This window comes from Diachasma alloeum, unplaced genomic scaffold (genome assembly GCF_001412515.2).
Source record: "Diachasma alloeum isolate Michigan unplaced genomic scaffold, Dall2.0 Dall_scaffold_00535, whole genome shotgun sequence".
Classification (NCBI taxonomy): Eukaryota; Metazoa; Arthropoda; class Insecta; order Hymenoptera; family Braconidae; genus Diachasma; species Diachasma alloeum.
In genome coordinates this window covers 285,631-300,713 of record NW_021680667.1, presented here as the reverse complement: position 1 = coordinate 300,713, position 15,083 = coordinate 285,631, and the positions used below count along the sequence as shown (strand labels likewise).

At 42.6% G+C, this 15,083-nt stretch overlaps 1 pseudogene; it reads right to left on the bottom strand.

The window, feature by feature from the left end:
* Positions 1 to 11,631, bottom strand: part of LOC107042903 — a 17,169-nt pseudogene extending 5,538 nt beyond the window's left edge.
* Between the last annotated feature and the right edge of the window lie 3,452 nt (positions 11,632 to 15,083).

Below are 15,083 nucleotides of genomic sequence, written 5' to 3'. Positions count from 1 at the left end.
CAGCGCTGGGGGGTCAAGTGGGCCATCAAAACTTTTGAACCCTTCAAGGCACCGGGACCAGACGGGATCTACCCAGCCCTATTACAGGAAGGGATAGAGACTATCACGGGACCCCTAACCAAGATACTCAGAGCTAGTATAGCCCTGAAACATGTCCCTAGTGTGTGGAATGAGACTAGGATAGTATTCATTCCCAAGCCGGGAAAAACCGGTTATNCCTGAAGACCCTGGAGAGGCTGGTGGATAGACACATCAAGGCCGGGCCCTTGGCTGACAGACCTCTCTCCCCCTGTCAATATGCATTGTGACGTAATTTCCAAGGTTCACGGAACCCCTCGGTCCAATACGCAGCCCTCTGGCACTCACGTAGGAACTAAAATGACAAAAAGTTGAGCGCCAGATCGTTTTTACTAGAGCGACCTCTGGAACGAAAGAAACAAATTCAAACTAGCCCTAAGCTCGAAACGGTCTCCCACTAGCTCCAGACGAAGAGACGTGTATCGGTTCCTGAAAGAGCATAGACTAGAGATGTGACTAGGTGAACAAAACAAATAAATTAAACTCAGAATTGCGGGGGAAAAATCACAGTATTTAATAAAACTTCAACGACTCGATACATTTCAATATTAATTAATTGAAAACCCCCTATTTGGTTGTTTCAACCGATCAACGATCATATGACTCCAAAATTAAATAACTCTACAATCATCAAAATAATAAAAGATTCTTTTAACAAAAATCAAAAAGTGCACACTCAGTCAAATTAGTCAAAACCAATTCTGATAATCAAATTGAAAGATCTAATTATCCAAAAGTAAAAAAAAACAAATCAAAAGTTAAAAACAATGTCAAAAGAATCATAAAAAATCAGAATCGAACTATCGTCAATACTCATGTAGATTGAACGACACTGAACGATCGAAACCGAAAAATTAGTCTACGTGACAAGTAAAGCTAGCTGTCCGAAACGAATACGAAAACTCAAGACATCAGGCCAGCGAAACGAAGCAAGGTCACGAGACACACAGTAACCCACGTTCAATGTCCTTCGAAATTATCCAAGTTAAATACCATCCAACGAGAGTCCAATCGTAACCGAAATTAAATACTTCAAAATCTCCAGGGTTACGAAACCTCAATGGTTCACAGAATGGATGAATCTAACGTACAAAATTCTGAACCAAAACAAAAAAAATGAAATCAAAATTCTAAAATTCCGAGCGAACTAATATCGCTAACGAATGAGAATTTTTAAAAAAAACCACATAACTAAAAGATTCAAAGGAAAACTGTTCACTGGGCAGACAAAATCTCGTCACTATCAAACAGAGTCGTTCAAAGGCGTGCGAAACGCCGAACATTTTGACTCGATTCTGCCCTCACAAAATACCAAAATGTTTAATCACCGCGCTCATCGATGTCCAGACGCAAATCCCAAAGAACTCCCGGCTGCATGGCAGGTCTCCAAAACGTCCCAGTGACTTCCAGAAATTCCAAGGAAACCCGGAGAAATACCCAAAGGACGCCAAACCCCAACATGGCTGCTGAAATGGCGTCGGACACAAAAATTTCGACAGGCGTGCGAAACACGTACACGCCGTCACCACCGGAACAGAAGTGATCGCTCGACTATGACAGGTGTCGACGCGATCATCAATTGCGCGGCAATTAATTTCATTGACCCCCGCAATACGACCATTACTCTCAATTATGAATGGACCCAAAATCTCACGCCTGCGCGCTAATAACTTTACACCTGCGCATGACCAAATCAGTTGAATAAATTAATTATTCCAACTAGACCATAATTCCAATTACAATTCAAATAATGTCATCAAATCATAAATAGTCTTGAAGCCCTTTCGGCTACCTCCAATCATTTAATTGATCTTGAATCAGTAAATCATAGTATTTCATCGGCACGTCCAGGCCTCGATGATGTAGCAGTCCCTCTCTAATGTAGACCCGCCACTCGTTCCTCTGTTCTGCAATGAAGGCCCTCTCAGCGCCATACTATCACGGTCAACGTTCGAAGCTTAACGTGATTCGGTAGATACTCCAGGTTCTATCGAATTCAAATGGGAATTGACGTTCATGCCAATCATCCCTCGATGTCCCTCGTACGTTTTGATAGCACTTCGAATCCGGCTATAGAAAAAGCCATGGAAGAACGACAGGTGTCCAAGACTATCATTGCTTGGACACAAAACATGCTGAAAGGCAGAAGACTGTCGGCAGGACATGGGAGGGCATGTGTGGAGGTACGTCCGACTAGGGGCTGTCCGCAGGGGGAGTTCTCTCGCCCCTGCTATGGAACCTGGTTGTAGATGGACTTCTAAATCAACTTAGTGAGGCCGGCTTCCACATCATCGGTTTCGCCGATGATGTGGCAGTTGTTGTGAAAGGCGGATTTCTGAGGGTGCTAAGGGACCTGATGGCAACAGCCTTCAATATCATTGAGGACTGGGGCAGGGAAACTGGCCTATCGGTAAATCCAGCCAAGACAACGGTCCTGGTTTTCACCAGAAATTATAAACTGGAAAAGATCCAAACTCTGAAGCTAAATGGCTCGGAGATAAACTACACCAGCAGAGCGAAATATCTGAGTGTCCTCCTGGATAATAAACTCAGCTGGAAAGAACATATCTGCACACAGAGGAATAAAGTGTTTGCCTCTATGTGGGCGTGCAGAAGAGCTGTGGGCAGGACATGGGGACTCAATCCTAAAATGATGCTCTGGCTCTACCAAATGGTTCTACTTCCGAGACTGTTATATGCTGCGGTCGTCTGGTGGCCGAGGGTGAGTAAGAAGAAAACAAGGAACCTGTTGAAAAGCCTACAGGGAACCTTCCTGAGGGCTGCAACAGGAGCCATGGAATCGACACCTACTGAGGCGCTAGAAATAGCACTCAGTATCCCACCCCTAGACCTTAGGGTTGTGAGTTGTGCTACCACAACTGCATATTGACTAAGGTGTCAACAAGAATGGAAGATGACGGGCCAAGGCCATACAAGGCTTAGCCTAATCAATGATCGACCCTTCATAGGTAAGACGGATAGGATTCCTAGGAAGTATCAGATCAGGAAAACTTTCGGAACGAGTGTACCACCCAGACAGGAGTGGCTAGACTCGAAACTTAAACCAGGACCAAGAGAGGACTACTGGTTTACGGACGGCTCTGGCTTCAATAAAAGTTTTGGGGCAGGCATCTACCGTCTGAAAGATGGCTTCGGAGAGAGTTTTCCGCTGGGCCATCATTCAACCGTCTTTCAAGTAGAAATGGTGGGCATACTTAAGTGTGTCGAGTATCTGAACGCGAGAGACACAAAAAAGATGAAAATATTCATCTGCAGTGACAGCCAGGCGGCGATACATGCCCTGGAAAAACCCACTACAGAGTCACAGGTGGTGTGGGAATGCATGCAGGCATTGGACACACTGGGTAAAAACAACCAGGTCACCGTAACCTGGGTACCAGCTCACCATGGGATTCTGGGTAATGAAGAGGCAGATAAGCTGGCCAAGGAGGGTACAGAAAGGGTGCCTTCACACGGCCTGCTTGGCATGCCCTTCGCAGTGGGAAAAACTCTTATTAAAGATCATTTCCAGCGGGATCATGTCAGGCGTTGGGAGAAAGTTGTGACCTGCAGACAAGCGAAACTGCTTATGAGAGGGCAACCAAGAGTTAGAACCAGAAAGCTTCTGGAGCTGCACAGAGGGGATCTGAGGGTAGCAGTAGGGCTCCTTACGGGTCATACAGCTCTCAGAGCTCATCTGTTCAAGATGAAACTTGCAGAACAAAAAGACTGCAGACTGTGCGGAAGCGATAAGGAGGGCGTCATCCACATTTTATGTGGATGCCCCCTATTAGCACTACGTCGCTATAAAATCTGGGGCCAGGCTTTCCTGGAACCAGAGGACTTACAACAAGCGGCTGTCACCAGCCTTATTAGCCTAGTGTGACTGACCGAAACTAAGGCGGATGTTACAAAAGATCGTATGATTTAGGTGACTGGGCGCTTTAAGTGACCAGCCGCACATATTCTATTCCATTCTATTGTACACAAAGCAGATTTTTTTTGTCGAATTTTCGTTTTTTAAATTTTGACTGCAAATGGTCAAGAATGTTATGAAACGTGAAGAAATGATGTCTTTAGGGTCATATATGTATGTATGACGTTGGCGCGTTGTTTTATCCCGATCGGTCCAATAGTTCCTGATATGTAAAAACTTTAAAAAAAAATTTTCTAAGGTTTTAGATATCCTGGATAATTTTTCGAAAGTGTCTTCAAACAATTCATTTTCTTCATAGAAGACGAGAAGAAAATCGAATAAGAAACCATCAATGCTTTCTACCACGCATAAAATCATTTTATTAGAAAAAAATTATATATTTAACCTTTTGATAAAACGGATTAATACAAAAAAATTAACATCTTCCAAACCATTGGGCCGATTGCACCCATTCAAAATACGGACCTTTAATATTATGAGAGGTATATTCATACCAAATTTCAACTTCATATCTTATTTTTGTATCAAGTTATCGTGCGCACAATGAAAAAAAAAATGAAAAAACAGGAATATCTCGGAAACTGTATGAACGGGTATACATATTTTGATTGCTCCAAATAGTGGTAGCCGAGACGAGTATTTTGAAAAAAAAATTGAAATCCGTTGAGTAGTTCATGAGATATTTGAAGAAATGAATTTATGCAAAAACTTGAATATCTCCAGAACCGCTTGATCGATTGCGCCCATCCAAAATAGGTACCTATTATATTATAAAAGCTAGAAGCATACCAAATTTCAAGTTACTATCTCCAATTTTCCTTGAGTTATCATGCGCACAAGATTTATAATGAAAAAACGGAAAAACGCCAATATCTTCAAACTTTGTATAAATCGGTATATATGATTGATCCAGATAGAGGCAATCAAGGCGAGTATTTTTAGAGAAAAAAATTGAAATCGGTGATGTTGCTGTTGAGATATTGAGGAAAAATGAAATTTAAACAAGTTATTATATCTCAGGAACTACTGGACCGATCGGGCTGAAACAACGCACCAAAGTAGAGCTCGCTAATAGCTACCATGAGCCAAAATTTCAAATTTGTATCTAAAATTTCCACCGTATTTATGTTGAAATTTCTAAAAATTAATCACCAAAAAGCCAAATCTGCACATACATACATGGGACATTCCATGTCAACTCAGCCACCCCGGATTTTTCTTTGTCTAGAAAAAATGATTTGATTGCTGTATTTCGAACTACTATATATAGACAGTATTCCTGCCAAATTTCACTGCTTCATGATTTTTTGTTTCTGAGATAATGACTACCAAACTTTAAATTTTCAAAAATTCATAATTTTTGAATGGCTCATCCGATTCGAACAAATAAGAAAAGAAAATTTTTGTTTTCGTTCATACTTTCAGGAAAAAAATATTCCATAGGCGTGAAGAAGCTTCTACACCTAAATTTCGATGAATTTTTACGTTTTTATTTTTTTTCGGCTCTGGGGTCGTCCGGTATTCGACTAGAATATTTTTTTTCTCATAGAGAACGTCCATATATGATGTAAAAAAATATGCCATCGTGGGAGACACAACCAGTGTACCGGAGAAAATTTTTGTTTCCTAAATTTTCGAGTTTTTACGCCTTCTAGGAGAGCTGCCTTGTTATTATTGAGAAATTGATATTTCAATCCATACCTTTGATGAATATGAGTTAGAAAAGAGATGCGTCACGATGGAAGAGAGAAACAATGCGTCGGGAAAAAAAATTTCTTCAAAATTGTTCGTCTTCTCGCTTTCTATGAGAGCTTCACTGTGTCATCATCATCGGAAGTTCGCCTAATCATGACCAAACAAATGAGAAAAGAAAACAAAAAGAATCAATTCATTGATTTAATATCATCGGTTTTTCCTGAGGCTCTATAGTTTTAGTGAAAACTTCAACTTCCTCATTGAGTTTTCATCGTTGTACAATTCCTTGCGAATCGATTCGCATTTTCCTGTTTGTTGTATCGAGGTAAGCAGTTTTCACGTTACTTATTGGAATAATCCTCATTTTCCGGATAATTTTGAATTGGATTTGACACTTTGCATTTCATAGAATGCCGCGAAGTGATAGGTGTGCGAATCCGAGGCGGATTCCTGGTCAGAAGGGACATAATGGTTTGGATTTGCAACCCATTTCCTCGGCAATACACAAGAAGTTTCCCTTTCTACCAAAGTCTGCGAAAATCTGTGGCCAGTGCCGGAAGATGGCCCTGAATTATGTGATTCCACCCCTCTCAATGGTGAATCTTCATGATACACATCTCCGATGTTCGGACACCCCACCCGAGATATCAAAGCCCCAAGCCGAAACACCCGAACCAAGCCCAGATGAGATGAACAGTTCTCTGAGATCAGGTCAGTTTTTCCATCTCGACGATTCCGGCATTTCAATCGATGAAGAAGCGGACAATGTATCTGAATTCTCCAGTTCCCCCGTGCATTCTGATGCGGAAGATGACCAAAGTTATGCTGATCCTTCTTTATCAAAGCGCTATCGATCTTCGAGAGAAATAGAATTAGAAGAAATGCTGGATGGTTTGAAGAAAAAATTCAATGATCTGGAAAAGTACGGTGAGCGCTTGTAAATCTTTACGGTTCTTCCACAGTCGTGGAGCGAGCGGAAAATCGCTTCTGAATTTGGCATTACGAGATACATGGCGTCAAGAGCGAAAAAATTGAGAGAAATCAAAGGAGTATTTGCCTCACCAATTGCGAAAGCAGGCCATTCACTTCCAAAACAAATGAGAAAGTACACAAGTTTTATCTAGAGAATAGTCGTGTTATGCCAGGTATGAAAGATAAAGTATCCGTCAAAATCAATGAAGAGAAGAAAGTAGAACAAAAGCAAATGATACTCAAAAATCTGAAACACCTTCATAGGAAGTACAAAAATACTCATCCAGAGGCTTTGGTTGGTTTCAGTAAGTTCGCTGAGCTGAGACCAAAACAATGTGTACTGGCGGGAGCAGTGCTATACTCATGTCGTATGTGTTTTCACGTATCATCAAAATTGCAAATCGATGCTCGAAGCCATCAACATTGCCACTCTAACTAAAGATTCCCCCTGCCCACTCAAGGATTACAAAGATTGTCTAGCACAACTGACGTGTACCAATTCAACCCCGGCCTGCTATCTGAATGAATGTAACGAGTGCCCTGGGGTGAAACCCTTCTCATGTGAATTGAAGAAGCTCCTTTCGGATTTGGAAAATTATGAAAACCTTTTTTATTGCTAAAGTGTGATAGATTCATATAAAATTTTTACTGTTGCAAAAAAGTCCAATTTACAAGATGTTTTTCAATAAACAATATAGAAAGTTGATAAAAAACATGTTTACAGGTCTTAAAAAATCTGAAAAAAATATATGTAATAGAGTGCATATCAGAGAATTCTGGGTTAAATTTGAATAGTGTTTCGAAATGGAGCCCGAGATATTAATTATTTTGTGAGTTCGCGTAGATAAAGTGGAGTGGTGAGCTCACTGCGCTGAGCGAGTCATTCCAGCAAGCCTGCGGTATTGAAAGGATGTTTCGAGTATCTAAAAAGTAAATACGTAATTAGTCGCAGTTGAATCCAGTCTGTTCCTTTCTAAAATTATGAGAAGTACAGGAAAACAATAATAATCTATCGAAAAGAAAATTAGCACAGAATGCTGTAGATATATTCGAGGTAGTGACATGCCTTTTCAAGTTATTTTATCATGTATTTATATTACTACTCCTTGAAGATATTTTACAGTGTATTTACATTACTGCCACTACTATAACGAAATGCCATGTATTTGTAACTTATTTAACAATATTTCGAATTCATCGTCCAGGGAATGAATTTTACATTTGAGACTATGAGTATTAGAAATCGGTATAAAACAATGAAATTAAAGAGTCCCAATAATGGATGAAGAATTTTCAAATCGAATTTTCAAAGCTTGCTCCTCTAGTGCATGTTTTTCATTTGTACTAAAAATGGTTGGAATGGAATCAATCGCTTCTATGGCAAATTCATACAGCTGTCGCAGAATAGTGGTTTGATTATCATACGGCCTTTTGTACATGTGCGTGCTGCGGCTCTTTGAAAGAACCACCAATCCCATCACAGGGTGGTTTACCATGAGACGTTGCAAAGAAATACCATTTAGGATTCACGTCAAAGTTCGCTTGGTGATAAACCAGATTGATGAAAATTTTCAAATTTTTAATTGCGAACTTGGCACCATCAGAAAAGTGGAAAGTTTTTTCAACGAAATAAGTCTCTTTCAAAATGTTGATAATTTTTCTGAGGTATAACTAAACAGCTACGGTGTCGTGAATTGAGGATTCAGAAATAACAACAAAACTATCGAGTTTCAAATGGTGTGTGTACTCGCACCCCCTAGGTGCCTGGTGCCTGGTGTCTCGAAGCTTTTTGGTATATAAGAAAGTAATGTTGTATCTGGTGGCCGGTGTCTGGTGTCAGTTATATGGCGGATGATGCCTGGTGGCTGGTGCCTGGTGGATGGTGTCTCGACGAATTTTAGTGTATGGGAAGCAATGTTGTGTCTGGTGTCTAGTGTCTGGCGCCTAGTGGGTGGTGTCTAGAAGCTTTTTGGTATATGAGAAAGTAATGTTGTGTCTGGTGGCTGGTGTCTGGTATACGGCGGATGATGTCTGGTGGCTGGTGCCTGGTGGATGGTGTCTCGAAGCATTTTAGTGTATGGAAGGCAATATTGTGTCTGGTGCCTGGTGACTAGTGTCTCGAAACATTTTGAGGCATGGTAAGCAATATTGTGTCTGGTGTCTGGTGGCTGATGTCTGGTGTGTGGTGTCTCGAAGCATTCTTGTGTATGGGAAGCAATGTTCGGTCTTGTAGTTGGTGTCTCGTGCCTGGTAACTGGTGTCTGGAGGATGGTGTCTCGAAGCATTTTGGTGTTTGGGAAGCAGTGTTGTATCTGGTGACTGGTGTCTGGTGCCTGTTGGAAGGTGGATGGTGTTTGGTGCCTAGTACTTAGTGGCTGGTGTCTGGTGGATGGTGTCTCGAAGCATTTTGGTCGATGAGAAGCAATGAGAAGCAATGTGGTTTGGTGTCTGGTATCGGGTGGCAGGTGCCCGGTGGCTGGTAGCTGATGGACAGTGGATTGTGTCGCAAATTATTTTGATGTATGAAAAGCAATACTGTCGGTTTATGGTGATGGGTGTCAGGTGGACGGTAGATGGTTTTGGTGTCTAGTGGCTGGTGTCTGGTAGATGGAGTCTCGAAGCATTTTAGCGGATGGGAAGCAATGTTGTATTTGGTGTGTAGTATCTGGTGTCTGGTGGATGGCGCCCGGTGGAAGGACACACTGCTTCCCATATCCCAAAAGTGCTTCGAGACACCAAACACCAGGCACGAGAGACACCAGCCACAATATTGCTTCCCATACAGCAAAATGCTAGAAGACACCATCCACCAGACACCAGACACAAGATTGCTTTCCATTCATGCAAATGCTTCGAGACACCGGCCATTAGGCACCAGATACCAAATACATCAATGTTTCCATACGCCAAAAAGATTTGAGACACCAGGGATCAGACAACAGGCACCAGACACCAAACACAAAATTGCTTCCTATACACCAAAATGCTTTGAGATACTATCCACCAGGCACCAATCACCAGACACCAGGCACTAAACACCATCAACCGTTCACCAGCCAGCAGGCATTAGACACTAGACACAACATTGCTTCTCATACACCAAAATGTTTCGAGACACCATCCACCAGATATCAGCCACCAGGCACCATCTACAAGACACTAGGCACCATCCACCAGGCACCAGGCACCAGACACAACATTGTTTCTCATACCCCATAATGCTTGGGGACACCAGGTACCAGACACCAGACACAATATTGCTTCTCATACACCAAAATGCTTCGAGACACCAGCCACTAGACACAACATTACTTCCCATACACAAAAATGTTTAGAGACACGAGGCGTCAGTACAATATTGCTTCCCACACACCAAAATGTTACAAGACACCATCCACCAGACACCAGACACAACATTGCTTCCCATACACAAAAAATGCTTCGAGACACCAACCACCAGGCACCAGACACCTGACACAATATTGCTTCCCATACATCAAAATACTTCGAGACACCATCCACCAGACACCAGCCACCAGGCACCAGCCACAGCATTGTTTCCCATACGCCAAAAAGATTCGAGACAACAGCCACCAGACACAACATTGCTTCCTATATACCAAAAGCTTCGAGATACCAGACAGAAGCCACCAGACACCAGACAGAACATTACTTCCCATGTATAATACCAAAAAGCTTCGAGACACCAGAAAACAGGCACCTAGGGAGTGAGACTATACACACCCTTTCAAATGACTATCATCACGGTAATATGCAACTAGCCTATGAATAGTTACTTGATCGTTTACCCAGTGATAGCCCTGAACTGCATTCCGAATGAGGAATCGGTAATTTTCAGCAAAGTCGCTAATAATGACGAACTCGCCCGGTTTCAATTTCGTTTTGCACTGATTTAAAAAGGCATGTTGGCTTTTAGCAGTGAAATCATGAAGTCTGAAAGCTTTTAAATCGTCATACAAATTAGTTATACAACAATCAGTATCCTCAAATCGTCGAATTAATGAACATCGATCCGTTACACTCCAAGTCATGTACGTCACTGAGTCAATGGAAATTACGTCATAAATCTCTTCTAAATGATTTTTTATGCAAAAGTTACCAACATTTAAAGCATTCACCAAGGTGACAAGATGAAGTTGGATTCTCACATATCATTGCACTTGAAACTTCTGAGTAATTTTTCGGAAATGTACAGTTATTAAATGAGTCCGTTAATTCAAAGGCTTTTATCCCCAGCAATTTTCATTTAACATTTTCATGAATTTTCCAAATGTAAGGTAGATGTCCCAGTAGCTGAACCTATAGGCTGGAGTCGAAGTAAAAAAATTCATAAAACAAAATTGTTATGTTATTTCTCAGAAATCAGACATTCTGTAGGATCAATGAACTTTCTTGGACATGAAAAACATTTTTTCAAGTATAAAAATACTCCAAAAAACATGAAAATATGAAAATTTATACTCCTACAATTATGTCCGAGTAGTTGAACACAAGGAACTCTGTTGTCCCAGTGCCTAAACCCATCATGTCCCAGTACTTCCCTGCTCTTCCCTGTTCTGCGGTTAAGTGACATATTATTAATATTTTATCAATATTACCTTTATTAAACATATGACGAGTACGAATAAGATCACAGGATCATCAGACCATAAAGTTACATGAATGAAAACATTTTTGGTTATGTTTGTCAAAGATACAATAATTCTTCAAGCCCCATGCGTCGCTTCTACAGATTCCAAAATTTCTTTCTTTATTGTTTTTGCCCCAGCCTGTCCTGCTTCCTTCGTGCATTTCTCGAGAGCAGTAATACTCTTCCTTCGAGATTTTCTCGTCGATTTCTGAGATTTCTTCAGCTCTGCTTCCTCTTTCTTCTTCTCTTTCTTGATTATTCTTTCAATTTTAACTTTTTCCTCTCGTTCCTTCTTCATCTCGTTCTTCCGGAGTCTTTCCTCTCGCTTTTCCTACATTATTTTTTAGCTTGATGGAACATCACTGATTGACAGCAACAGAAAAATCAGTGGGAAAATTGCTCTCAGCTACACGGACATACGTACCTAACCTATGTCCCAATAACTAACTCTTCAATTTCTGGCATAATTTTTTGTTTTTTCAACTTTTTTATTTCTCCATGAACATATAACTTATTAAGAACTTGATTCATCCAATAATTTACATTGTAATACTCACATGATTAAACAAACGGCTACTAATACGGTAGTCACTCGTTGACATTGAACCCTAGAAATGGGACTAAATATGGCGGCTTGATTGGGTACCATCTTCAACCATCGAATTAAAATATTTTCGGGAGCACTGTTGAAAATCATCCCTCAGTCGGGCTAAATGTCGAATTTGGCTCGCTCGGAAACCTTCGGGCATCGACGAACACGCACGAGGACGATCGTGCGTGTCGTATCTTTAGTACGCCATCGAACCTCATCGAGTGACAGTGCCGGAAAATCATCGCAACTATTATCGAACATTAATCGCAAATCTTTCTTTGTTAAGTTGTATACAGTCCACTCGGAAATCATCTATTTATTAAACTCTGTGTTGTGTAATTTTCAGTGCATAGTAATTTGTTTATTAAAGAAAACTCATCAAATTACCTCCGGCAAATTATCAAACCGTTAAACCGAACCTCACTTTTCCTCCCGACCACCCGGCTCATCAAATCGTAATTGATTTCAAACATTGGTCCTTCGAGCCGGATAGTGGAGTGTAAAAGTGCGGTGTTGAAAGTGGCTAATTATCAAGGACAGGGACAAGAGACAGTGTGGTGAAGTGCAGTAACACGTGGGGATCATAGACGCTGGGAACGCGTGGTGCAACGGGGTTCACACGGCGACGCACACGGACGACGAGAGTCGAGTCGAGTAGCAGGGGTTACTCAGCGGCTCTACGGTCGGTAACTCAACGATACTTCATCAGGCTCTACGGTCGGTAAGCCATCGACGGTTGGCGTAACGACGGTCGGTAACTCATCGGCACCTCATCAATCCCTACGGTCGGTAAACCATCCACTTTCTTAAAATTAAAACACGGAATCTCATCAAACGGGTCTTGTTTTCATGACTGACGATTCTAGCAAGAAGGGATTATCTTGGGCCGAGGAAGTCGAGAACTTTATTTCTGACTGGGCAAGGGGGATCGTCATCGAGATCATGGACAAAGTGGAAGTCATCATCGAGACCAACGAGGGAAATCTGAAGGACCTCGAGAATCCAGAGGGAGACGGAGCGGATCGTTCAGGAGAGGTTCGCAGCGGTCTCGAAACAGAATCTAAAAGGAGGACCATAAGCCCCTGGCCCGTTAACTTTGAATACAAGGTTAAGATCCAGATGAGCCGCCTGTCAGTATTGAAGGGCACCATCGGGGAGATCAAAGGGGAAGACATCGCAAAGCTCAAATCGGAGGACATCGAGGCCCATCATCGCATTGTCGAGACACAATGGACGAATTTTTCGTCTTACCACGAACAGATGCTGGAGGAGGCTACGGAGGAGATCTTTTCACACCCTTACTTCGTCTCTGACGTCTTCGAGGAAGCTCTCCAGTCCTATACTCGAGCGACAAGAGAGCTGGGAAGCATTCAGGCAGCTATTCAAACGAACAATAGGACAGAATCATCAACGGGAAAATCATCATCTAGTAATCTAGAGAAGATCAAACTGCCTGACTTCGACGGGAAATATGGGAACTGGAAGAGCTTCCACGACATCTATGTCTCGCTCGTGCATAATCAGCCTTTCAGCGACATCGACAAGATGGTGAGGTTAAAGAATGCACTGAAGGGCAAGGCATCGGAACTCATCTCCAACATCGGACCTGAGGCAGCAAATTATCAATTTGTTTGGGCAAAGTTGGTCGCTCGCTATGAAAATCCAAGGCTCATCATGGCAGCTCATCTTAACAAAATTCTCAATCTTCGGGAGCTCAAGGAGAAGTCAGCGACAGGACTTCTCTTCATCATCGACACTGTCTCGGAGGCCCTAGAGGCCTTGAAAAATCTTGGAGCGCCAGTCGAGCATTGGGACATCATAGTGGCCCACATCGTGAGGAAAGTCATCGACACCAAAACCCGAGAGGATTGGGAAATGTCACTAGGGGATTCAACGAAACCTCCCGAGTTGAAGGTATTCATGGAGTTCCTCAAGGCCAGAGCGAGGGCCTTGGAGAACGTCGAACGTGATGAGGACGGAGGAGCATCAGGCAAGGGCTTTCAGAAGCCTAAGTCATCGGCCTCAGTTAATCAGGTGTCTTACGCGAAAAAGGCATCAGGAAAATCATCATCGGGGACTGGGCAGACGTCTACACCACCGGTCGACAAGAAGAGGGAGTGTAGGGCCTGCCAGGAAGATCATTGGCTGGGGCCGGAATGCCCAAAGTTTATGGAACTGAGGCCACACGAGAGGAAGCAGTTCTTAACGGACAAGGGGCTCTGCTACAACTGCCTGGGTCCTCATCGGGTACCCAGATGCAAGAGCAGGCAACGGTGCAAGACGTGTGGCGAGGAGCATCATACTCTCATCCACAACGTTCCACAGATGTTGGCTAGGGTACGCTCTGAAGAGCAGGGCGCAGCTGCGCAGCAACAGAACACGAGCGGTTAAGTATCAATCTATTAGGACAATAAGTTGAACTGGGCTTAACCGTTCCGTGTGTTGGCAGGATACATCCAGAACCTCATCCCACAGCAGCCACTCATCAAGGCAGATCCTGTCAGCGTATCATCAGGTCCATCATCACGCCAAGACACAGCATCGCAAATCAAATCTTCGGTCAGGTCACTCATCGAGATGGAGAGGTCATCGACCTCTCACAATCAGACTGGAGATCATCATCAATCAGAGGGGTACCACCTCGGAGATCATCATCAATCAGAGAAATACCACGTTGGACAACAACGCCATTCAAAACAACGGCGTGTTGGAGATCTTCGACAATCAGAGAATCATCAGAATGCTCATCAAGGGCATCATCAACAATCAGAGAAATACCAGGTCACTCATCAACGACAATCAGATCCACAACCATTAAAGCAGGTGGACACCATCAACGTTCTGGAAGCTCAACGAATTCCTCAGGGAACATCACAACTGGTAGTCTTGGCAACAGCTAGGGTCAACGCCCTCAATCATCAAGGATTCTCAAAGCCAGCAAGGATCCTCATCGACCAGGGTTCCGAAGTATCACTGATTTCAGAACGCTTGGTCAATCAATTGCGATTGGAACGAAAGTCATCATCACTGGTCATCATCGGCATCGGAGAAACATCATCGGGGAAGACACGTGGGGTTGTAAAACTCACCTTACAACCGAGACATGACCCTGCTGTGCAGATCATCGTGAAGACTCACATCCTGAGCAAGTTGACGGC